We start from the raw sequence: 24,226 nt of genomic DNA on the forward strand, positions 1-24,226 counted from the left end.
GGAGGGAGAAGTATGATTAAGAGAATGTCTGGAAATAGGAAAGAGTACGGTGTAGGATCACATGTCCCTCGTCTCTGCTATTAATTGAGGCCTTGTTCTAAGTGGAAGGCAAACATTCCTTTACAGATAGGAGCTGACTTTGCCTTGCAGTCTCTCTCCTCCTCGCTTGGCAAGGAGGACGTTGTTTTCTTTACAATAAAGCCGTCAGATAGACGTTTCCCAGGAGACTCCCTAAGGTTATTTATAACTATCTAACATCGTCTGTCCTCCTTCCCTCGGAGACAGCCACATTCCTTTCTTTTCTGGTCAATCGAGGTTCCTCATCAAATCAATCCACTCTCCAGGCATCAAGAGAAACAGAGAACTGTCACAATCATGTGTTATAAAGGAAAGTCTTTGCAATTGTAAATGAGACTAATGACGGCTGATGTTCTGTGTTCTCTCCTGATCTAATTAACACACACATGCTCCAGAGTAAAAGTACTCTGGGCCCCACCTTGACACTCAGTGGTTTACGACCATGCTTTTCTCTTATCTGTGGAGGTTTCTGCACTTATCCAGGTTTCAACCAAGTTTTAAATAACCATTAAGCTGGAATCTCATCCTCTTAATTTTAACAAATTAGTAAACAGGAAAAGAAGTTCATAAAACTGATTTTTTGTCTGAGATAAAGTTTTGTGTGTGTAAATGTCCTGTGTTTGGAGGAACCACAGCACCTTCTGATAGTGAGTCCTGGTACGATTGGGACAGACTTTCAGGAGATCTATTGTTTAAATACCTCATCTTTCTATTACCAGTAAATGTCTCTGATATGCCCCGTTTAATAAGTATTAGGCTAGAACTAAAAGAAATATGTAAGTGATTAGTTCTTCAATAATCAAGTGTGTTTAGACGTTTTGATCAAGTTTTAATTCCTTTTTGAAATGCCTTTTTCTTGCCAAACATGTGGGATGGAATTCAAGACTGCATTAAATCAACAAAAGAGAATCCACACAGGTGAGAAGCCTTTTACCTGTGAAAATTGTGGGAAGGCTTTTGGGTTGCGTTCTAACTTAACTTGTCACATGAGAACTCACACAGGTGAGAAGCCACAATTTTGCAAAATATGTTGAAGGTGATTCAGTTCTAGTGTTTCATGCATAATTCCAGAACTTTAACTTGAAATTATATACTTGAAAAATCTTCAGAGGCTCAATATACACAGGAGAAATGATGAGCTAAAAGCTGAATGTGTACAATTTCACTTTGAGAAGATGTCACAATATGTTTATGTGTCAATATCTTCATGCTGATTATCCCATATTTGTGAAAATGATGATTAAAGAGTCCAGTTAATCGGTCTCATGTGTCCCACTTATTATCGCTCCTCGTGTCATGCTTTTCTATAAACATTTATATGTTAAATACTTGTAGTTTTTCCAGTAGCTTCCATGTAAGTAACCAAAAAGTAAGCTGTTAGTTCAAAGTAGCAGTTTAGAAAAGAGTGACACATTTCTTTGTGGGATTAAGCAGAGTAGATCTACACCTTAATACAAGGAGTACAACAAACATAGTGTAAACACACTGTGTAAAAACAGTATAAGAATGGTGTTAAATATAGTTAATTAAATTCATATAAATAAATGTATAAAAGTTTGGGGGAGTTTGCTGAGCAACTGCACAACATTTTTTATCCAAATTATTTATTAAGGTTTAAAAGTGTAGTCAGATATGTTTTAAACAGGTTCTGAATAAAATGTGTTCAGTCTGAAGCGGAAATAAAAGCCTCCGCACTTCCCCCGTCGGAGCTTAACAGCGTGACACCCAGCGGAAGTCAACAGTAGCAGCTAGCAGCATTAGCTGCCTGTGTGTAATGAACGAAGTGGAAGACGGTACTGAGTCACAGCGCAGCTCATTATTGAATTAGTAATTAAAGAACAATGAGTTCAGTTGAGAGTTTGAGAGAGTTTGTCAACGAGCGACTAACTGCTGCTGCTGAAGAAATATTCCGAGTGTTTAAAACAACTATCGTCCAGTACGAGGAAGAGATCGATCGGCAGCGCGTCCTGCTGGATATCTGCTGGAAACCCCAAGTAAAGTTACACAGGACAGGTGAGGACAAGTTTATTATTTTAACAACACTAATGTTCAGAGCCCTGGAGTGGCCATAGAGGGGGAGATATGCATCGCAGCCACGTTTCACTACATGGAGCGAACAGACGAGTGTTTCCCTCGTGTTGGTTCATTCCACTCCGGGACTCCGGAGGTTCTGAGTGCCCGCTGCACGGCTGGGCTCCGTTCTATAGAAGACCGCAGCCAAACTCCACTCAAAAAATGCTGATTTTACACACAAAACGTTCAGAACAATACGAGGAGCACTAAAACTCAACAGAAAGAGGTGTGTCTCATTGAACCTATTATGAAGACATGTCGGCATTGGCTTGGAGTCAATCGGTCAGATGACCTGGAAGCTATTGAAAAAAAATGTAGATTTTACATTCAAAACATTGCTAACAAGGAAAATTATGTTTTTTGCCAAATGCTACAAACACTGGAACCAAGGTATGAAATACAGAGCAGGACATGTTTCACAGCAGAAGCTATTCCAGCTCTTTATGATGAGACGAGAGGAAAGGTGGAGGATCGCTCCAGTCTGCAGAGAGAATTGTGCTCACCTGCGATGGATGGACTTCACGGGCCACAGAGTCCTACGTGAAGCAAGGACTGCCCATTTTATTGATAACGAGTGGGAAACGCACTCCTACATACTACAAAAAAGAGGGATGCAGGAGACTCATACCGGTGCTAATCACCACTCAGAGAAGTGCACTCACCTCTGAGCATGCTGTTCAGTTGCTGTTCCTGAAGAAGAACATGCATATTTGAGGATGAATTGAAATGTGCTCAGGTTTACATAATACAAGTTACTACAAATAAAGGTTGATTGGTTGATTAAATAATCTCTGCCTTTTGTTCTCTGTCCCTCCAGAGCTCCCACAGCAACATGTCTGTAAGGAGGAGGAGGTTCTCACTGACCAGCAGGTTTGTAACCAGGAGAGGAACTCCAGTCTGGACCAAGAGGACCCAGAGCCTCCAGAGATTAAAGAGGAACAGGAGGAACTCTGCACCAGTCGGGAGGGAGAGCAGCTTGTACTGAAGGTTGAGACGGATACTGTCATGTTGACTCCAACTTATGAGGAAAGTGACCACAGTGAAGCAGAACCAAAAAGTGACCACCAGCTCCTCTCCAACAACTCTCATGTAGCTGAGAGCCAAGATCAGAAAGGAGGAAAACATGGAGATTCAGGATCAGCTGGAGATGGAGAGCCAAAACAAAAGAAAAGACATCACGGAAGAAAAAGACACAGTGAAAATGCAAAAAACTCTTCCTCATCAGACATTCGCCATAACACTCACCCAGGTAAAAAGTCCTTCAAATGTGACACATGTGGAAAGGCTTTTAAGATTAAGTCCCGATTGAATACACACCTAAGAACCCACACAGGTGAGAAGCCTTATTCTTGCCAAACATGTGGGAAAGATTTCAGGAGTCGTGCTCACTTAACAATCCACATGAGAACCCACACAGGTGAGAAGCCTTATTCTTGCCAAACATGTGGGAAAGATTTCAGGAGTCGTGCTCACTTAACAATCCACATGAGAACCCACACAGGTGAGAAGCCGTATACTTGCAAAACATGTGGGAAAGCTTTCACTCAAAGTGCTGTGTTAACAGTCCACATGAGAACCCACACAGGTGAGAAACCATATTCTTGCAACACATGTGGGAAGACTTTCAAGACTCGTGATGAATTGAATCGGCACATGAGAATCCACACTGGTGAGAAGCCGTATACTTGCAAAACATGTGGGAAAGCTTTCACTCGAAGTGCTGACTTAACAGTCCACATGAGAACCCACACAGGTGAGAAACCGTATTCTTGCAACACATGTGGGAAAGCTTTCAAGACTCGTGGTGAATTGAATCAGCACATGAGATTCCACACAGGTGAGAAGCCGTATTCTTGCCAAACATGTGGGAAGACTTTCAAGACTCGTGGTGAATTGAATCTGCACATGAGAATCCACACTGGTGAGAAGCCTTATTCTTGCAAAACATGTGGGAAGACTTTCAGCCAAAATGCAAACTTAACAGTCCACATGAGAATCCACACTGGTGAGAAGCCTTATTCTTGCAACACATGTGGGAAAGATTTCAGGACTCGTAGTATATTGAACCTGCACATGAGAATCCACACTGGTGAGTGGTGAGAAGCCGTATACTTGCAAAACATGTGGGAAGACTTTCAGGTGTCCTGGTCACTTAACAGCCCACATGCGAATCCACACAGGTGAGAAGCCGTATACTTGCAACATGTGTGGGAAGACTTTCAAATCTTGTTCAGAATTAAATCGACACATGAGATTCCACACAGGTGAGAAGCCTTTTACCTGTGATACTTGTGGGAAGGCTTTCGTGCTTCGTCCTCAGTTAACTCGTCACATGAGGGTCCACACAGGTGAGAAGCCGTATACTTAATGTTTTAGTGATTTATGTGATTTGTGTTTAAGACAGTCCACATTAAGCCATGGTGACATTCTGGGAAAGGTGAAACACGATTTGAAACATTAAAAATGTTAGTTTAGTTTTAGTTTGTTTCTGTGAGTTTTAGACTTGGATTCTAATAATAATAAGTTAAAGTAGTTCATCAGTCAGAGCCTAAGAATCACCACCGACAGCGACTGAGGAAGACCATCATCATCGTCATCTTCATCATCTCCATCATCATTAACAAAGACGTTACAGCGACAGGCTGTTTAAGAAACCGTGTGGGCGGTTTCCAACGAAAGAAGATTCTTTAAGTTCAGGAGAAATTTGGTCAGAATCAGAAACAGATTTATTGCCAAGAAGGATTTTACACCAACAAGGAATTTGTCTAGGTGAATAAGGTGTATACATTGAAGACAATAAACAAACAGTGACTATAATAAATATGAAAAATAAAATATGTAATATGTACAAATTCTGCATTAATGTAATGCAAAGACTTGAAGGGCGGTAGTGGGTTTGAGTGCAAGAGTCCGTGTCAGTGTCAGTGGGGGTTCCGGGCCTCGTTAAGGATCCCAACTACAGAGGGGAAGAAACTGTTCATGTGGCGGGAGGTTTTGGTCCTGATGGACCGCAGCCTCCTGCCAGAGGGGAGAGTGTCAAAAAGTCTGTGACCGGGATGGGAGGGGTCGGCCACAATCCTACCTGCACACCTCAGAGCCCTGGAGCTGTGCAGGTCCTGAAGGGATGGAAGGTTGCAGCCAATCACCTTCTCAGCAGAGCGTATGATACGCTGGTCAGGGCTCTGTTAGCATTAAACTATTCTCTTAATATTTAACTGCTTTCACCCTACCTGCAATTTCACCGTCCGCCCATATTTCATTCATAAACTAATTACATTAGTCATTACAGACTCACCGTCTTTCTGTTATATGTTAATGTTGTTTAGTTGCCATCTCATTTACTTAAATGAAAATAAATATATTTAACCGTATGTCGTTGTCTGTGGAGGTTTGTTTTACTGTAAACCAATGGTAACTGTGTGTAGAAGCCACTACTGCAGTAATGAGATTAAATACATTGATTTGAATGAATTGATATTGATTAAAGTTAACCTTGTCTAGTCGAATTTGATTAATTTCCTCCAGATTAGTCAAAGAGATAAAAGAACGGAGGTGGTGCTCCTATTCACGAGTGCTTTATTAATCTCAAGTGATTAATACATTAATTTATGTGTAGTGTTTCTCCTACATTGGCATGAGGATAAGTTGACAGTACCCAGATGTTACTCCTCATTAAGAAGAGATCTTAAATGTTGAGTATGAATGGGAGGAATTATTACTGCAAAAAACATTTATATGTTAAATACTTGTAGTTTTTCCAGTAGCTTCCATGTAAGTAACCAAACAGAAAGCTGTTAGTTCAAAGTAGCAGTTTAGAAAAGAGTGGCACATTTATTTGTGGAATTAAGCAGAGTAGATCTACACCTTAATACAAGGAGTACAACAAACATAGTGTAAACACACTGTAAAAACAGAATAAAAATGGTGTTAAATATTGTTAATTAAATTAATATAAATAAAATGGGAAGTTGTAGTAGACTGTTGGAGGATGAGGATTTGGAGACGGAGTGGGAAATGAGTGGGAGCAGGAAAGGTGGAGGAGGGAGAAGGGATAGCAGAAATAGTCAGTTAACAAAAAAACGAGCATTAGAGGAGGATGAGGAAGGAAGAGATGTCAGGTAAAGGACAATGATGGAAGAATTTAAGATCATTCTTAAATTTAAAGTGGGCAGTGTCCAGTCACTCTAACAGCTGGATTGAGAAACGCGATTGGGGAATTAGAGATGGTGAAGATATTATGTGATGGCAGTCTGTTGGTAAAATGCAAGAATAATGAGCAGAGAAATAAAACAATGAAACTGTAATGTAATAACAAAATAGTGGAAAAAAAGATAGTTGGGGAGAGGAGAGGAACTAGGGGAGTGATAACTGGAATCCCTGTTGGAGAAAACCTGGAGGAGCTCAGGAAAGTGCTGAAAGGCGGAACGGTCACAGGAATTAGACGGCTCCAGGCCTTTAGAAATGGGGAAAAAGTTGATAGTGAATCTGTTCTGCTACAGTTCAAGGATGAGGTGCTTCCTGGGAAAATGATGGTAGGATACATGAGTTTTAGCGTAAGAGAATATGTTCCTGCTCCACTAAGATGCTATAAATGTCAAGCGATATGGTCATACCGCTAATGTATGCAAAGGGAAACAGAGATGCGGAAGATGCGGAGGAGAGCGTGCGTATGGACAGTGTGGCAGCAAGGATGCAGTTAAGTGCTGTCATTGTGGAGGGAACCACACAGCAGCATATGGGATGCGGGGACAGCCTTCCATTCTGAAACACCCCCACTCCAAAACACCACTGTTCCGACTTTCAACTTCAAATTACTTCCCAATAGGGTTAGGGTCAGGGTCAGGGTCAGGGTCAGGGTTTCCCCAATAGCCTTTTCGCGGATGCGTTGTCAGGAAGCAGGCAGTAGAAGTTCAACAAGTAAAATCAGAGTGGAAAGTGACATATGAAGAGGCTGTGCAGATATGTAACAATGAAAGAAGAGAAGAAGGAGTCAACCAAAGCAAACATGAAACAAGTGTGGCTTCAGGCCGGGCACAAAAGGACAATGCAGGAGTGCCAATGGACAGATTAGTGCTATTCTTAGCTTACGTCATCAACTGTTCAGAGCAAAGGAAAACCAAGACAGAGACAATCAAAATCATAGTTAAGGCAGCAGCTAAATTCCTTAACATGAAAGATTTATCACGGGAAAAGGTACAGACTGACCTTAGCCACGGAGAAAGGACCTCGGAGGCAGCTTCGCAAATCATAACATAGTGTTGATACTTCAATGGAACGCCAGGAGTCTGATAGCGAATGGACAGGAGTTTACAGGATATATTGATCATTTAGAAAGGAAACCAGACATCATATGCATTCAGGAAACATGGCTCAAAACAACTCTGGAGTCCATTATTAAGGGGTATACTGTTATCCGCAAAGATAGAAACAATGGTAATGGAGGGGGATGTGCAATATTTATTAAAGAAGGTATAAATTATAGACAGTTAGATACAATACAAAAGTTAGAGGTAATAGTTTTTGAAATATGGAGTAAGAATGGTAGTATGAAAATAGTACATTTTTATAACCCATGCAAAAAGTTAGAAAAAGGAAAACTAGAGTTAATATTGGAACACTGGAGAGGTAATATCATCTGGTGTGGGGATTTTAATGCACATAGCACAGTGTGGGGGGAAAAAGAAGATTTAAATGGAGAGATTTTAGAGGAACTCATAGATGAGAAGGAATTGGTGTGTTTAAATGATGGAGTAGGCACAAGGGTTAATTTGGGGAAGGGTACAGAGTCAGCAGTAGACCTTACTTTGGTATCACAGTCACTAGTCGAGAAGAGTAATTGGGAAGTATTTAAAGGAAGCACTATAGGGAGTGATCACTCTCCAATATTCATAGGTGTTGGAGTTGAAAGGGAGATGAAACAGGACGAGAGAGAAGGAAGATGGAAATTTGAAGAAGCAATTTGGAACAAGTATAGAGTATTAGCTGAAGGACTTTGACTGACTTTGCCTTGCAGTCTCTCTCCTCCTCACCTGGCAAGGAGGACGTTGTTTTCTTTACAATAAAGCCGTCAGATAGACGTTTCCCAGGAGACTCCCTAAGGTTATTTACAACTATCTAACATCGTCTGTCCTCCTTCCCTCGGAGACAGCCACATTCCTTTCTTTTCTGGTCAATTGAGGTTCATCATCAAATCAATCCACTCTCCAGGCATCAAGAGGAACAGAGAACTGTCACAATCATGTGTTATAAAGGAAAGTCTTTGCAATTGTAAATGAGACTAACGACGGCTGATGTTCTGTGTTCTCTCCTGATCTAATTAACACACACATGCTCCAGAGTAAAAGTACTCTGGGCCCCACCTTGACACTCAGTGGTTTACGACCATGCTTTTCTCTTATCTGTGGGGGTTTCTGCACTCATCCAGATTGAAACCAAGTTTTAAATAACCATTAAGCTGGAATCTCATCCTCTTAATCTTAACAGATGTCTGTAAATGTCCTGTGTTTGCAGGAACCACAGCATCTCCTGATGGTGAGTCCTGGTACGATTGGGACAGACTTTCAGGAGATCTATTGTTTAAATACCTCATCTTTCTATTACCAGTAAATGTCTCTGATATGCCCTGTTTAATAAGTATTAGGCTAGAACTAAAAGAAGTTCAATTAGTTTACAAGTCAGAGCCTAAGAACCACCACTCAAAGCGACGAAGAAGACCATCATCTTTATCAAGATCATCATCATCGATAAAGAAGTTTCAGTAATGGGCTGTTTCAGAAACCGTGCAAGCGGTTTCCAACGAAAGACAGACTCTTTGACAAGCCAGACCGGCTCTGCCCCCCAACGCACAAAGGTCGTCTGTTTCACAAAAAGCAAAATTCAGGATCAGATTCAACTTAAAATGTATGGAGAAAATTTAGAAAGAGTAGAATGTTTCAAATATCTACGTATCTGGTTCGACAAGAATCTTACTTGGAAAATTCACATAGGGACAATTGTTGGAAAATGTAAAAAAGTACTGAATGTTGTTGATGTTTGAGGGGTAACGAGTGGGGAGCAAATAAAGTGTCTCTGAAAGCTGTTTACATTGGGCTAATCAGGGCAGGTCTTGACTATGGCTGCACAATTTACCAGTCTGCTTCAAAAACTTTACTAAAAAAATTGGATACACTTAGATATCAGGCCTTGAGACTCCGCTGTGGTGCTATTAATACAACCCCAGTGTCAGCTTTACAAGTGGAGATGAATGAAATGCCATTAGAAATAAGAAGAAATCAGATTTCACTAACATACTGGGCAAACCTAAAGGGCCATAAGGAGAGTCAGCCCACTCAGAAGGTGTTACAGATGTGTCAAGAGAAGGAAAGAAGACAGTTGAAGAGCTTTGGTTGGATGATGGGGGATGCAGTATAGAAATAGGGATAGGGGATTTAGTGTTAAGCCCCACTGTACCATCCTCCACTGTCCCACCTTGGCTATTAAGAGAAATAGAGGTAGACATACATCTGTTAGCAGAGGGTGATTTGTTAATTTTTAACAGGGGGATGGCTCAATGGGAGCAGCACCCTGCCCCGACACACCTATGTCCACCTCCCAAAGGACATTGTTGATGCCTTAACCACAACTGTGGCATTTCTAATTTTACAACTCCATTTAATCCAGTTATCTTCCTTCTCTCCCTACTACAATTGTCTTTGTATAACTGTATTAAAGTAACAAGTAAATACACCTTTAAATTGTATGCAGTGGACTGAGTTTATTCAGGCAGGGTTTTCTCATGTTTCTCACAATACACTACAAGCAGGGTCATTTTAAGTTACATGACCCCTTGGAATTTTTTACCATCTAAATTCCTTGAGGGACACAAAATGAATATTGTGCAAAATAGTAGAGCCCGACCGATTTATCGGCCAATATGAGCCTCTCACAGATATATCAGTATCAGTGTATATATTGTCCGATATGCACTGATATGAAAACCTTATATTTAAAAACTATAATGGAGAAAAACATGCTTGGGCTAATTTAAAATTGGTGTAATGACACAGTTTGTCCAGCAGAGTGCGCTTCAACGGGACTAAAACAGCTGGTGTCAGGAAATGTAACAGCTGCCTCACTAATGGTTGAACTATAAACCAGCACAAACATGACAATTACCAACAGAACATAAGCCACCATGTTCTGAACAGACACTAAAAACACTTACAGAAAGTAACATTTTAGTTTTAGAAAAGGAAACTTGTTGTGCTCCTCCTCTACAGAGAGACGCGCTGGGGATCCACCGGAAGCTGCTCTATGACGTCGCGTCTGCTACAGGTTTTGTTCCGCCCTCCGCACAACGTCATACCATGAATGTATGAAGAGAACCAGGCGGGAACGTTTCAGAACCGAGCCTTTGGCCTGCCCGATTTTGTTGACTTGCTCAGATTTTGACGTTTTTATACAATCGGGAGTCTGCACACGGTGTTTTATTTTGAAAATTGACCGGATGCTCTATGCCGTGCACGGCTCAACTGTGCGCCATCGATCGCGGCCGCTTGTGATTTGTAACACACTTTCTGCTACTAGGGGATGGAGAGTGATGGCAGGTTAACAAGGGGGATGCTTTTTGGTAATTTTGCTAACAAGGGGGACGGCATCCCCCCTCATCCCCCCTCATATCGCCTACTATCTGTTAGAAAGGAAGAAAGGGAAAAGTATTAATAGGAATCAGGTTGATAGATATATAGAGGAACATTATTCAACATTTACTAAAGTATATACTGATGCATCAAAGACAACTAACAACAGAGCAGCAGTTGCGTTCACCATCCCAGATTTAAATATTGTGTCAATTAAAAGAATCAGTAATAATATCGGTATTTCCGGGAGAAATGGTAGCTATTCTTTTAGTACTTGAGTGGGTGGAAAGAAATAAACTAAAGTACTAATAGGATCAGATTCAAGCAGTTCATTAACCAGTCTCAAAAACATGCAATCAGAAACAAGACAAGATATTCTGGTGGAAATAGCTCAAACTGTATAAAATTACCAAAGCAGGAGTAAATGTGAAGAATATGACAGTAAACTATAGTAAGGCGGAAGTTAAAAGCATAATCAAAGTAGAAATGAAAAAGAAGTGGCAGGAGGGTTGGAACAAGGAAAATAAAGGTAGAGTGTTCTACAGTATCCAAAGGGAGGTGGGAAGGATGAGAGAAAATAGTAGAAGTTAAAAAGAAGAAGATATAATATCAAGAATCAGATTTGTATGATGAAAGTAATTGGGAAACATGAAACTGGTTTGTGTCAACAGTGTAATTATCAAGAAACAGTTGAACATGTCATTATAAATGGTCCTAAGTATCAGCGGCAAAGGAGGATTCTGAGAGACAGACTCAGTAGAGAGCAAATCAAATTTATCAAATGTTTTAATTAAAAGAATATAGGTATTATTATTATCATTGGTCATTTATTTATTTATTTATTATTATTATTATTATTATTATTATTATTATTATTATTATTATTATTATTATTATTATTATTATTATTATTATTTAGATCCTCTACCAGTAGTCGTAGTATTCCATTCTGATCCACACTCCAGTTCAGAAGGTGGCGGTAATGCACAGCTAAAAGTTGTTTGCCGACCGCCATGAAGAAGAAGAAGAAGAAGAAGAAGAAGAAGAAGAAGAAGAAGAAGAAGAAGAAGAAGAAGAAGAACTAAAAGCCTCCGCACTTCCCCCGTCGGAGCTTAAAAGCGTGACACCCAGCGGAAGTAAACAGTAGCAGCTAGCAGCATTAGCTGCCTGTGTGTAATGAAGGAAGTGGAAGACGGTACTGAGTCACAGCGCAGCTCATTATTGAATTAGTAATTAAAGAACAATGAGTTCAGTTGAGAGTTTGAGAGAGTTTGTCAACGAGCGACTAACTGCTGCTGCTGAAGAAATATTCCGAGTGTTTAAAACAACTATCGTCCAGTACGAGGAAGAGATCGATCGGCAGCGCGTCCTGCTGGATATCTGCTGGAAACCCCAAGTAAAGTTACACAGGACAGGTGAGGACAAGTTTATTATTTTAACAACACTAATGTTCAGAGCCCTGGAGTGGCCATAGAGGGGGAGATATGCATCGCAGCCACGTTTCACTACACGGAGCGAACAGACGAGTGTTTCCCTCGTGTTGGTTCATTCCACTCCGGGACTCCGGAGGTTCTGAGTGCCCGCTGCACGGCTGGGCTCCGTTCTATAGAAGACCGCAGCCAAACTCCACTCAAAAAATGCTGATTTTACACACAAAGCGTTCAGAACAATACGAGGAGCACTTAAACTCAACAGAAAGAGGTGTGTCTCATTGAACCTATTATGAAGACATGTCGGCATTGATTTTGAGTCAGTGGGTCAGATGAGCTGGACACTATTGGAAAAAAATGTAGATTTTACATCCAAAACATTCATGACAAGGAAAATTATGTTTTTTTTAACCAAATGGTACAAACATTGTAAACCAAGGTATGAAATACAGAGCAGAAAATATTTCACAGAAGAAGCTATTCCAGCTTTTTATGATGAGACGAGAGGAAAGGTGGAGGATCGCTCCAGTCTGCAGAGAGAATTGTGCTCACCTGCGATGGATGGACTTCACGGGCCACAGAGTCCTACGTGAAGCAAAGACTGCCCATTTTATTGATAACGAGTGGGAAACGCACTCCTACATGCTACAAACAAGAGGGACGAGACTCATACCGGTGCTAATCACCACTCAGAGAAGTGCACTCACCTCTGAGCATGCTGTTCAGTTGCTGTTCAGTTGCTGTTCAGTTGCTGTTCAGTTGCTGTTCCTGAAGAAGAACATGCATATTTGAGGATGAATTGAAATGTGTTCAGGTTTACATAATACAAGTTACTACAAATAAAGGTTGATTGGTTGAATAAATAATCTCTGCCTTTTGTTCTCTGTCCCTCCAGAGCTCCCACAGCAACATGTCTGTAAGGAGGAGGAGGTTCTCGCTGACCAGCAGGTTTGTAACCAGGAGAAGAACTCCAGTCTGGACCAAGAGGACCCAGAGCCTCCAGAGATTAAAGAGGAACAGGAGGAACTCTGCACCAGTCAGGAGGGAGAGCAGCTTGTACTGAAGGTTGAGACGGATACCGTCATGTTGACTCCAACTTATGAGGAAAGTGACCACAGTGAAGCAGAACCAAAAAGTGACCACCAGCTCCTCTCCAACAACTCTCATGTAGCTGAGAGCCAAGATCAGAAAGGAGGAAAACATGGAGATTCAGGATCAGCTGGAGATGGAGAGCCAAAACAAAAGAAAAGACATCACAGAAGCAAAAGTCACAGTGATAATGCAAAAAACTCTACCTTATCAGACATTCACCATAACACTCACCCAGGTAGAAAGTCTTTCAAATGTGACACATGTGGAAAGGCTTTTAAGATTAAGTCCCTATTGAATACACACCTAAGAACCCACACAGGTGAGAAGCCTTATTCTTGCCAAACATGTGGGAAGACTTTCAGGAGATGTGGTGTATTGAATCTGCACATGAGAATCCACACTGGTGAGAAACCGTTTTCTTGCAAAACATGTGGGAAAGCTTTCAGCCAAAGTGCAAACTTAACAGTCCACATGAGAACTCACACAGGTGAGAAGCCTTATACTTGCCAAACATGTGGGAAAGCTTTCAGCCAAAGTGCTCGCTTAACAGTCCACATGAGAATCCACACAGGTGAGAAACCGTTTTCTTGCAAAACATGTGGGAAAGCTTTCAAGACTTGTGCTGAATTGAATCTGCACATGAGAATCCACACTGATGAGAAGCCGTATACTTGCAAAACATGTAGGAAAGCGTTCAGCCATAATTCATCCTTAACAGTCCACATGAGAATCCACACAGGTGAGAAGCCTTATTCTTGCAAAACATGTGGGAAAGATTTCAAGAGTCATAGTAAATTGAATCTGCACATGAGAATCCACACTGGCGAGAAACCGTATACTTGCCAAACATGTGGGAAAGCTTTCAGCCGAAGTGCTCACTTAACAGTCCACATGAGAACCCACACAGGTGAGAAGCCTTATACTTGCCAAACATGTGGGAAAGCTTTCGGCCGAAGAGCTCACTTAACAGTCCACATGAGAACCCACACAGGTGAGAAGCCTTACGCTTGCAAAACATGTGGGAAGACTTTCAACACTTGTAGTAAATTGAATCGGCACATGACAATCCACACAGGTGAGAAGCCTTTTTCTTGCCAAACTTGTGGTAAGACTTTCAATCAAAACGGTAACTTAACTCATCACATGAGAACTCACACAGGTGAGAAGCCATAATTTTGCAAGACCTGGGGGAAAAGTTTCTCTGATCAGTCGCTTTGAAGAGACATTTGAGGACACGTACAGGCGAGTAGCTTTGTATTTGTGAAATATGTTGGAGGTGATTCAGTTCTAGTGTTTCATGCATAATTGCAGAACTTTAACTTGAAATTATATACTTGAAAAATCTTCAGAGGCTCAATATACACAGGAGAAATGATGAGCTGAAAGCTGAATGTGTACAATTTCCTATTGAGAAGATGTCACAATATGTTTCTGTCAATATCTTCATCCTGATTTGCCCATATTTGTGAAAATGATGATTAAAAAGTCGAGTTAATCAGTCTCATGTGTCCCACTTATTATCGCTCCTCGTGTCATGCTTTTCTACAAACATTTATATGTTAAATACTTGTAGTTTTTCCAGTAGCTTCCATGTAAGTAACCAAAAAGTAAGCTGTTAGTTCAAAGTATCAGTTTAAAAAAGAGTGGCACATTTCTTTGTGGAATTAAGCAGAGTAGATCTACACCTTAATGCAAGGAGTACAACAAACAAAGTGTAAACACACTGTGTAAAAACAGTATAAAAATGGTGTTAAATATGGTTAATTAAATTCATATAAAGAAATGGAAAAAGAAAAAAAAGAAAAATATTTATCCAGGTTTAAAAATGTAGTCAGATATGTTTTGAACAGGTTCTGAATAAAATGTGTTCAGTCTGAAGCGGAACTAAAAGCCTCTGCGAGTGAGGGGACCCGGAAGGTGGAGAGCAGGTGATTTGGGTGTTGTTTTGGCCTAATCTGAGTTGTGACTAGATCAGAATGGGAAGTTGTAGTAGACTGTTGGAGGATGAGGATTTGGAGACGGAGTGTGAAATGAGTGCGAGCAGGAAAGGTGGAGGAGGGAGAAGTACGATTAAAAGAATGTCTGGAAATAGGAAAGAGTACGGTGTAGGAACACATGTCCCTCGTCTCTGCTATTAATTGAGGCCTTGTTCTAAGTGGAAGGCAAACATTGCTTTACAGATAGGAGCTGACTTTGCCTTGCAGTCTCTCTCCTCCTCGCTTGGCAAGGAGGACGTTTTCTTTACAATAAAGCCGTCAGATAGACGTTTCCCAGGAGACTCCCTACGGTTATTTACAACTATCTAACATCGTCTGTCCTCCTTCCCTCGGAGACAGCCACATTCCTTTCTTTTCTGGTCAATCGAGGTTCCTCATCAAATCAGTCCACTCTCCAGGCATCAAGAGGAACAGAGAACTGTCACAATCATGTGTTATAAAGGAAAGTCTTTGCAATTGTAAATGAGACTAACGACGGCTGATGTTCTGTGTTCTCTCCTGATTTAATTAACACACACATGCTCCAGAGTAAAAGTACTCTGGGCCCCACCTTGACACTCAGTGGTTTACGACCACGCTTTACTCTTATCTGTGGAGGTTTCTGCACCTATCCCGGTTTCAACCAAGTTTTAAATAACCATTAAGCTGGAATCTCATCCTCTTAATTTTAACAAATTAGTAAAAAGGAAAAGAAGTTCATAAAACTGATTTTTCCCGCGTTTCTCTGCGATGAAGTTTGTCTGAGATAGTTTTCTGTGTGTAAATGTCCTGTGTTTGGAGGAACCACAGCACCTTCTGATAGTGAGTCCTGGTACGATTGGGACAGACTTTCAGGAGATCTATTGTTTAAATACCTCATCTTTCTATTACCAGTAAATGTCTCTGATATGCCCCGTTTAATAAGTATTAGGCTAGAACTAAAAGAAATATGTAAGTGATTAGTTCTTCAATAATCAAGTGTGTTTAGACGTTTTGATCAAGTTTTAATTCCTTTTTGAAATGCCTTTTTCTTGTCAAACATGTGGGATGGATTTCAAGACTGCATTAAATCAACAAATGAGATTCCACACAGGTGAGAAGCCTTTTACCTGTGAAAATTGTGGGAAGGCTTTTGGGTTATGTTCTAACTTAACTCGTTACATGAGAACTCACACAGGTGAGAAGCCATTTTCTTGCAATGCATGCGGGAAAACAGTTTGAAGTCATGTAGTTTGAAAAGGCACATGAGAATCCACACAAGTGAGGAGCCACAATTTTGCGAAATATGTTGAAGGTGATTCAGTTCTAGTGTTTCATGCATAATTGCAGAACTTTAACTTGAAATTATATACTTGAAAAATCCTCAGAGGCTCAATATACACAGGAGAAATGATGAGCTAAAGGGTGAATGTGTACAATTTCCACTTGAGAAGATGTCACAATATGTTTGTGTCAATATCTTCATGCTGATTTGCCCATATTTGTGAAAATGATGATTAAAAAGTCAAGTTAATCAGTCTCATGTGTCCCACTTATTATCGCTCCTCGTGTCATGCTTTTCTACAAACATTTATATGTTAAATACTTGTAGTTTTTCCAGTAGCTTCCATGTAAGTAACCAAACAGGAAGCTGTTAGTTCAAAGTAGCAGTTTAGAAAAGAGTGGCACATTTCTTTGTGGAATTAAGCAGAGTAGATCTACACCTTAAGTCAAGGAGTACAACAAACATAGTGTAAACACACTGTGTAAAAACAGTATAAAAATGGTGTTAAATAGTTAATTAAATTCATATAAATAAATGTAAGAAATGGAGAAAGAATTAAATAAAATTATTTTGGACTTTAAAAGTGTAGTCAGATATGTTTTAAACGAGTTCTGAATAAAATGTGTTCAGTCTGAAGCGGAATTAAAAGCCTCCGCACTTCCCCCGTCGGAGCTTAACAGCGTGACACCCAGCGGAAGTAAACAGTAGCAGCTAGCAGCATTAGCTGCCTGTGTGTAATGAACGAAGTGGAAGACGGTACTGAGTCACAGCGCAGCTCATTATTGAATTAGTAATTAAAGAACAATGAGTTCAGTTGAGAGTTTGAGAGAGTTTGTCAACGAGCGACTAACTGCTGCTGCTGAAGAAATATTCCGAGTGTTTAAAACAACTATCGTCCAGTACGAGGAAGAGATCGATCGGCAGCGCGTCCTGCTGGATATCTGCTGGAAACCCCAAGTAAAGTTACACAGGACAGGTGAGGACAAGTTTATTATTTTAACAACACTAATGTTCAGAGCCCTGGAGTGGCCATAGAGGGGGAGATATGCATCGCAGCCACGTTTCACTACATGGAGCGAACAGACGAGTGTTTCCCTCGTGTTGGTTCATTCCACTCCGGGACTCCGGAGGTTCTGAGTGCCCGCTGCACGGCTGGGCTCCGTTCTATAGAAGACCGCAGCCAAACTCCACTCAAAAAACGCTGATTTTACACACAAAACGTTCAGAAAAATACGAGGAGCACTAAAACTAAACAGAAAGAGGTGTGTCTCATTGAACCTATTATGAAGACATGTCGGCATTGATTTTGAGTCAGTGGGTCAGATGAGCTGGAAACTATTGGGAAAAATGTAGATTTTACAGTCAAAACATTAATATAAGTAGCACTAAAATCCATATAACGAGGTGTGTCCTAATCACCCAGTGTATTAATACAATTTGGCATTGGTTTGGAGTCAATTGGTCAGATGACCTGGAAGTTATTGACAACAAATTTAGATTTAACATTCAAAACATTCATGGCAAAGAAAATGATGTTTTTGCCAAATGCTACAAACACTGGAACCAAGGTATGAAATACAGAGCAGAACATATTTCACAGAAGAAGCTATTCCAGCTCTTTATGATGAGACGAGAGGAAAGGTGGAGGATCGCTCCAGTCTGCAGAGAGAATTGTGCTCACCTGCGATGGATGGACTTCACGGGCCACACGTGAAGCAAGGACTGCCCATTTTATTGATAACGAGTGGGAAACGCACTCCTACATACTACAAACAAGAGGGATGCAGGAGACTCATACTGGTGCTAATCACCACTCAGAGAAGTGCACTCACCTCTGAGCATGCTGTTCAGTTGCTGTTCCTGAAGACGAACATGCATATTTGAGGATGAATTGAAATGTGCTCAGGTTTACATAATACAAGTTACTACAAATAAAGGTTGATTGGTTGATTAAATAATCTCTGCCTTTTGTTCTCTGTCCCTCCAGAGCTCCCACAGCAACATGTCTGTAAGGAGGAGGAGGTTCTCGCTGACCAGCAGGTCTGTAACCAGGAGAGGAACTCCAGCCTGGACCAAGAGGACCCAGAGCCTCCAGAGATTAAAGAGGAACAGGAGGAACTCTGCACCAGTCGGGAGGGAGAGCAGCTTGTACTGAAGGTTGAGACGGATACTGTCATGTTGACTCCAACTTATGAGGAAAGTGACCACAGTGAAGCAGAACCAAAAAGTGACCACCAGCTCCTCTCCAACAACTCTCATGTAGCTGAGAGCCAAGATCAGAAAGGAGGAAAACATGGAGATTCAGGATCAGCTGGAGATGGAGAGCCAAAACAAAAGAAAAGACATCACAGAAGCAAAAGTCACAGTGATGATGCAAAAAACTCTACCTCATCAGACATTCACCATAACACTCACCCAGGTAAAAAGTCTTTCAAATGTGACACATGTGGAAAGGCTTTTAAGTTTGCGTCCCGATTGAATGCTCACCTAAGAACCCACACAGGTGAGAAGCCTTATTCTTGCCAAACATGTGGGAAAGCTTTCAAGACTTGTAGTAAAGTGAATCGGCACATGATAATCCACACTGGTGAGAAACCGTATACTTGCAAAACGTGTGGGAAAGATTTCAGCCAAAGTGCAAACTTAACAGTCCACATGAGAACCCACACAGGTGAGAAGCCTTATTCTTGCAAAACGTGTGGGAAAGATTTCAGCCGAAGTGAATCCTTAACAGTCCACATGAGAATCCACACTGGTGAGAAGCCTTATTCTTGCAACACATGTAGGAAAGCTTTCAGGACTTGTGTTGAATTGAATTTGCACATGAGAATCCACACTGGTGAGAAACTGTTTTCTTGCCAAACATGTGGGAAGACTTTCACCCGAAGTGATCACTTAACAGCCCACTTGAGAACCCACACTGGTGAGAAGCCTTATTCTTGCAAAACATGTGGGAAAGCTTTCAAGACTCGTTTTGAATTGAATCTGCACATGAGAACCCACACAGGTGAGAAACCGTATTCTTGCAAAACATGTGGGAAAGCTTTCAACCGAAGTGATCACTTAAGAGCCCACATTAGAACCCACACTGGCGAGAAACCGTATTCTTGCAAAACATGTGGGAAAGCTTTCAACCGAAGTGATTACTTAAGAGTCCACATGAGAATCCACACGGATGAGAAGCCATAATTTTGAAAGACCTGGGGGGAAAGTTTCTCTGATCAGTCGCTTTGAAGAGACATTTGAGGACACGTACAGGCGAGTAGCTTTGTATTTGTGAAATATGTTGGAGGTGATTCAGTTCTAGTGTTTCATGCATAATTGCAGAACTTTAACTTGAAATTATATACTTGAAAAATCCTCAGAGGCTCAATATACACAGGAGAAATGATGAGCTGAAAGCTGAATGTGTACAATTTCCCATTGAGACGATGTCACAATATGTTTGTGTCAATATCTTCATGCTGATTTGCCCATATTTGTGAAAATGATGATTAAAAGGTCAAGTTAATCAGTCTCATGTGTCCCACTTATTATCGCTCCTTGTGTCTTGCTTTTCTATAAACATTTATATGTTAAATACTTGTAGTTTTTCCAGTAGCTTCCATGTAAGTAACCAAAAAGTAAGCTGTTAGTTCAAAGTAGCAGTTTAGAAAAGAGTGGCACATTTCTTTGTGGGATTAAGCAGAGTAGATCTACACCTTAATATAAGGAGTACAACAAACATAGTGTAAACACACTGTGTAAAAACAGTATAAGAATGGTGTTAAATATAGTTAATTAAATTAATATAAATAAATGTATAAAAGTATTTTGGAGTTTGCTTAGCAACTGTACAACATTTTTGTCCAAATTATTTATTGAAGTTTAAAAGTGTAGTCAGATATGTTTTAAACAGGTTCTGAATAAAATGTGTTCAGTCTGAAGCGGAATTAAAAGCCTCCGCACTTCCCCCGTCGGAGCTTAACAGCGTGACACCCAGCGGAAGTAAACAGTAGCAGCTAGCAGCATTAGCTGCCTGTGTGTAATGAACGAAGTGGAAGACGGTACTGAGTCACAGCGCAGCTCATTATTGAATTAGTAATTAAAGAACAATGAGTTCAGTTGAGAGTTTGAGAGAGTTTGTCAACGAGCGACTAACTGCTGCTGCTGAAGAAATATTCCGAGTGTTTAAAACAACTATCGTCCAGTACGAGGAAGAGATCGATCGGCAGCGCGTCCTGCTGGATATCTGCTGGAAACCCCAAGTAAAGTTACACAGGACAGGTGAGGACAAGTTTATTATTTTAACAACACTAATGTTCAGAGCCCTGGAGTGGCCATAGAGGGGGAGATATGCATCGCAGCCACGTTTCACTACATGGAGCGAACAGACGAGTGTTTCCCTCGTGTTGGTTCATTCCACTCCGGGACTCCGGAGGTTCTGAGTGCCCGCTGCACGGCTGGGCTCCGTTCTATAGAAGACCGCAGCCAAACTCCACTCAAAAAATGCTGATTTTACACACAAAGCGTTCAGAACAATATGAGGAGCACTAAAACTAAACAGAAAGAGGTGTGTCTCATTGAACCTATTATGAAGACATGTCGGCATTGGCTTGGAGTCAATCGGTCAGATGACCTGGAAGCTATTGAAAAAAAATGTAGATTTTACATTCAAAACATTGCTAACAAGGAAAATTATGTTTTTGCCAAATGCTACAAACACTGGAACCAAGGTATGAAACACAGAGCAGGACATATTTCACAGCAGAAGCTATTCCAGCTCTTTATGATGAGACGAGAGGAAAGGTGGAGGATCGCTCCAGTCTGCAGAGAGAATTGTGCTCACCTGTGATGGATGGACTTCACGGGCCACAGAGTCCTACGTGAAGCAAGGACTGCCCATTTTATTGATAACGAGTGGGAAACGCACTCCTACATACTACAAAAAAGAGGGATGCAGGAGACTCATACCGGTGCTAATCACCACTCAGAGAAGTGCACTCACCTCTGAGCATGCTGTTCAGTTGCTGTTCAGTTGCTGTTGAGTTGCTGTTCCTGAAGAAGAACATGCATATTTGAGGATGAATTGAAATGTGCTCAGGTTTACATAATACAAGTTACTACAAATAAAGGTTGATTGGTTGATTAAATAATCTCTGCCTTTTGTTCTCTGTCCCTCCAGAGATCCCACAGCAACATGTCTGTAAGGAGGAGGAGGTTCTCACTGACCAGCAGGTCTGTAACCAGGAGAGGAACTCCAGTCTGGACCAAGAGGACCCAGAGCCTCCAGAGATTAAAGAGGAACAGGAGGAACTCTGCACCAGTCGGGAGGGAGAGCAGCTTGTACTGAAGGTTGAGACGGATACCGTCATGTTGACTCCAACTTATGAGGAAAGTGACCACAGTGAAGCAGAACCAAAAAGTGACCACCAGCTCCTCTCCAACAACTCTCATGTAGCTGAGAGCCAAGATCAGAAACGAGGAAAACATGGAGATTCAGGATCAGCTGGAGATGGAGAGCCAAAACAAAAGAAAAGACATCACGGAAGAAAAAGACACAGTGAAAATGCAAAAAACTCTTCCTCATCAGACATTCGCCATAACACTCACCCAGGTAAAAAGTCCTTCAAATGTGACACATGTGGAAAGGCTTTTAAGATTAAGTCCCGATTGAATACACACCTAAGAACCCACACAGGTGAGAAGCCTTATTCTTGCCAAACATGTGGGAAAGATTTCAGGAGTCGTGCTCACTTAACAGTCCACATGAGAACCCACACAGGTGAGAAGCCTTATTCTTGCCAAACATGTGGGAAAGATTTCAGGAGTCGTGCTCACTTAACAATCCACATGAGAACCCACACAGGTGAGAAGCCGTATACTTGCAAAACATGTGGGAAAGCTTTCACTCAAAGTGCTGTGTTAACAGTCCACATGAGAACCCACACAGGTGAGAAACCGTATTCTTGCAACACATGTGGGAAGACTTTCAAGACTGGTGGTGAATTGAATCAGCACATGAGAGTCCACACAGGTGAGAAGCCGTATACTTGCAAAACATGTGGGAAAGCTTTCACTCGAAGTGCTGACTTAACAGTCCACATGAGAACCCACACAGGTGAGAAGCCGTATTCTTGCAACACATGTGGGAAAGCTTTCAAGACTCGTGGTGAATTGAATCAGCACATGAGATTCCACACAGGTGAGAAGCCGTATTCTTGCCAAACATGTGGGAAGACTTTCAAGACTCGTGGTGAATTGAATCTGCACATGAGAATCCACACTGGTGAGAAGCCGTATTCTTGCAAAACATGTGGGAAGACTTTCAGCCAAAATGCAAACTTAACAGTCCACATGAGAATCCACACTGGTGAGAAGCCTTATTCTTGCAACACGTGGGAAAGATTTCAGGACTCGTAGTATATTGAACCTGCACATGAGAATCCACACTGGTGAGTGGTGAGAAGCCGTATACTTGCAAAACATGTGGGAAGACTTTCAGGTGTCCTGGTCACTTAACAGCCCACATGCGAATCCACACAGGTGAGAAGCCATATACTTGCAACATGTGTGGGAAGACTTTCAAATCTTGTTCAGAATTAAATCGACACATGAGATTCCACACAGGTGAGAAGCCTTTTACCTGTGATACTTGTGGGAAGGCTTTCGTGCTTCGTCCTCAGTTAACTCGTCACATGAGGGTCCACACAGGTGAGAAGCCGTATACTTAATGTTTTAGTGATTTATGTGATTTGTGTTTAAGACAGTCCACATTAAGCCATGGTGACATTCTGGGAAAGGTGAAACACGATTTGAAACATTAAAAATGTTAGTTTAGTTTTAGTTTGTTTCTGTGAGTTTTAGACTTGGATTCTAATAATAATAAGTTAAAGTAGTTCATCAGTCAGAGCCTAAGAATCACCACCGACAGCGACTGAGGAAGACCATCATCATCGTCATCTTCTTCATCTCCATCATCATTAACAAAGACGTTACAGCGACAGGCTGTTTAAGGAACCGTGTGGGCGGTTTCCAACGAAAGAAGATTCTTTAAGTTCAGGAGAAATTTGGTCAGAATCAGAAACAGATTTATTGCCAAGAAGGATTTTACACCAACAAGGAATTTGTCTAGGTGAATAAGGTGCATACATTGAAGACAATAAACAAACAGTGACTATAATAAATATGTACAAATTCTGCATTAATGTAATGCAAAGACTTGAAGGGCGGTAGTGGGTTTGAGTGCAAGAGTCCGTGTCAGTGTCAGTGGGGGTCCCGGGACTTGTTAAGGATCCCAACTACAGAGGGGAAGAAACTGTTCATGTGGCGGGAGGTTTTGGTCCTGATGGACCGCAGCCTCCTGCCAGAGGGGAGAGTGTCAAAAAGTCTGTGACCGGGATGGGAGGGGTCGGCCACAATCCTACCTGCACACCTCAGAGCCCTGGAGCTGTGCAGGTCCTGAAGGGATGGAAGGTTGCAGCCAATCACCTTCTCAGCAGAGCGTATGATACGCTGGTCAGGGCTCTGTTAGCATTAAACTATTCTCTTAATATTTAACTGCTTTCACCCTACCTGCAATTTCACCGTCCGCCCATATTTCATTCATAAACTAATTACATTAGTCATTACAGACTCACCGTCTTTCTGTTATATGTTAATGTTGTTTAGTTGCCATCTCATTTACTTAAATGAAAATAAATATATTTAACCGTA

The 24,226-nt window shown here is 41.3% G+C and overlaps 1 pseudogene; it reads left to right on the forward strand.

The window, feature by feature from the left end:
- The first annotated feature begins 3,097 nt into the window (after positions 1-3,097).
- Positions 3,098-24,226, forward strand: LOC141010203 (uncharacterized; annotated as a pseudogene).

This window comes from Pagrus major, chromosome 16 (assembly GCF_040436345.1).
Source record: "Pagrus major chromosome 16, Pma_NU_1.0".
NCBI lineage: Eukaryota > Metazoa > Chordata > Actinopteri > Spariformes > Sparidae > Pagrus > Pagrus major.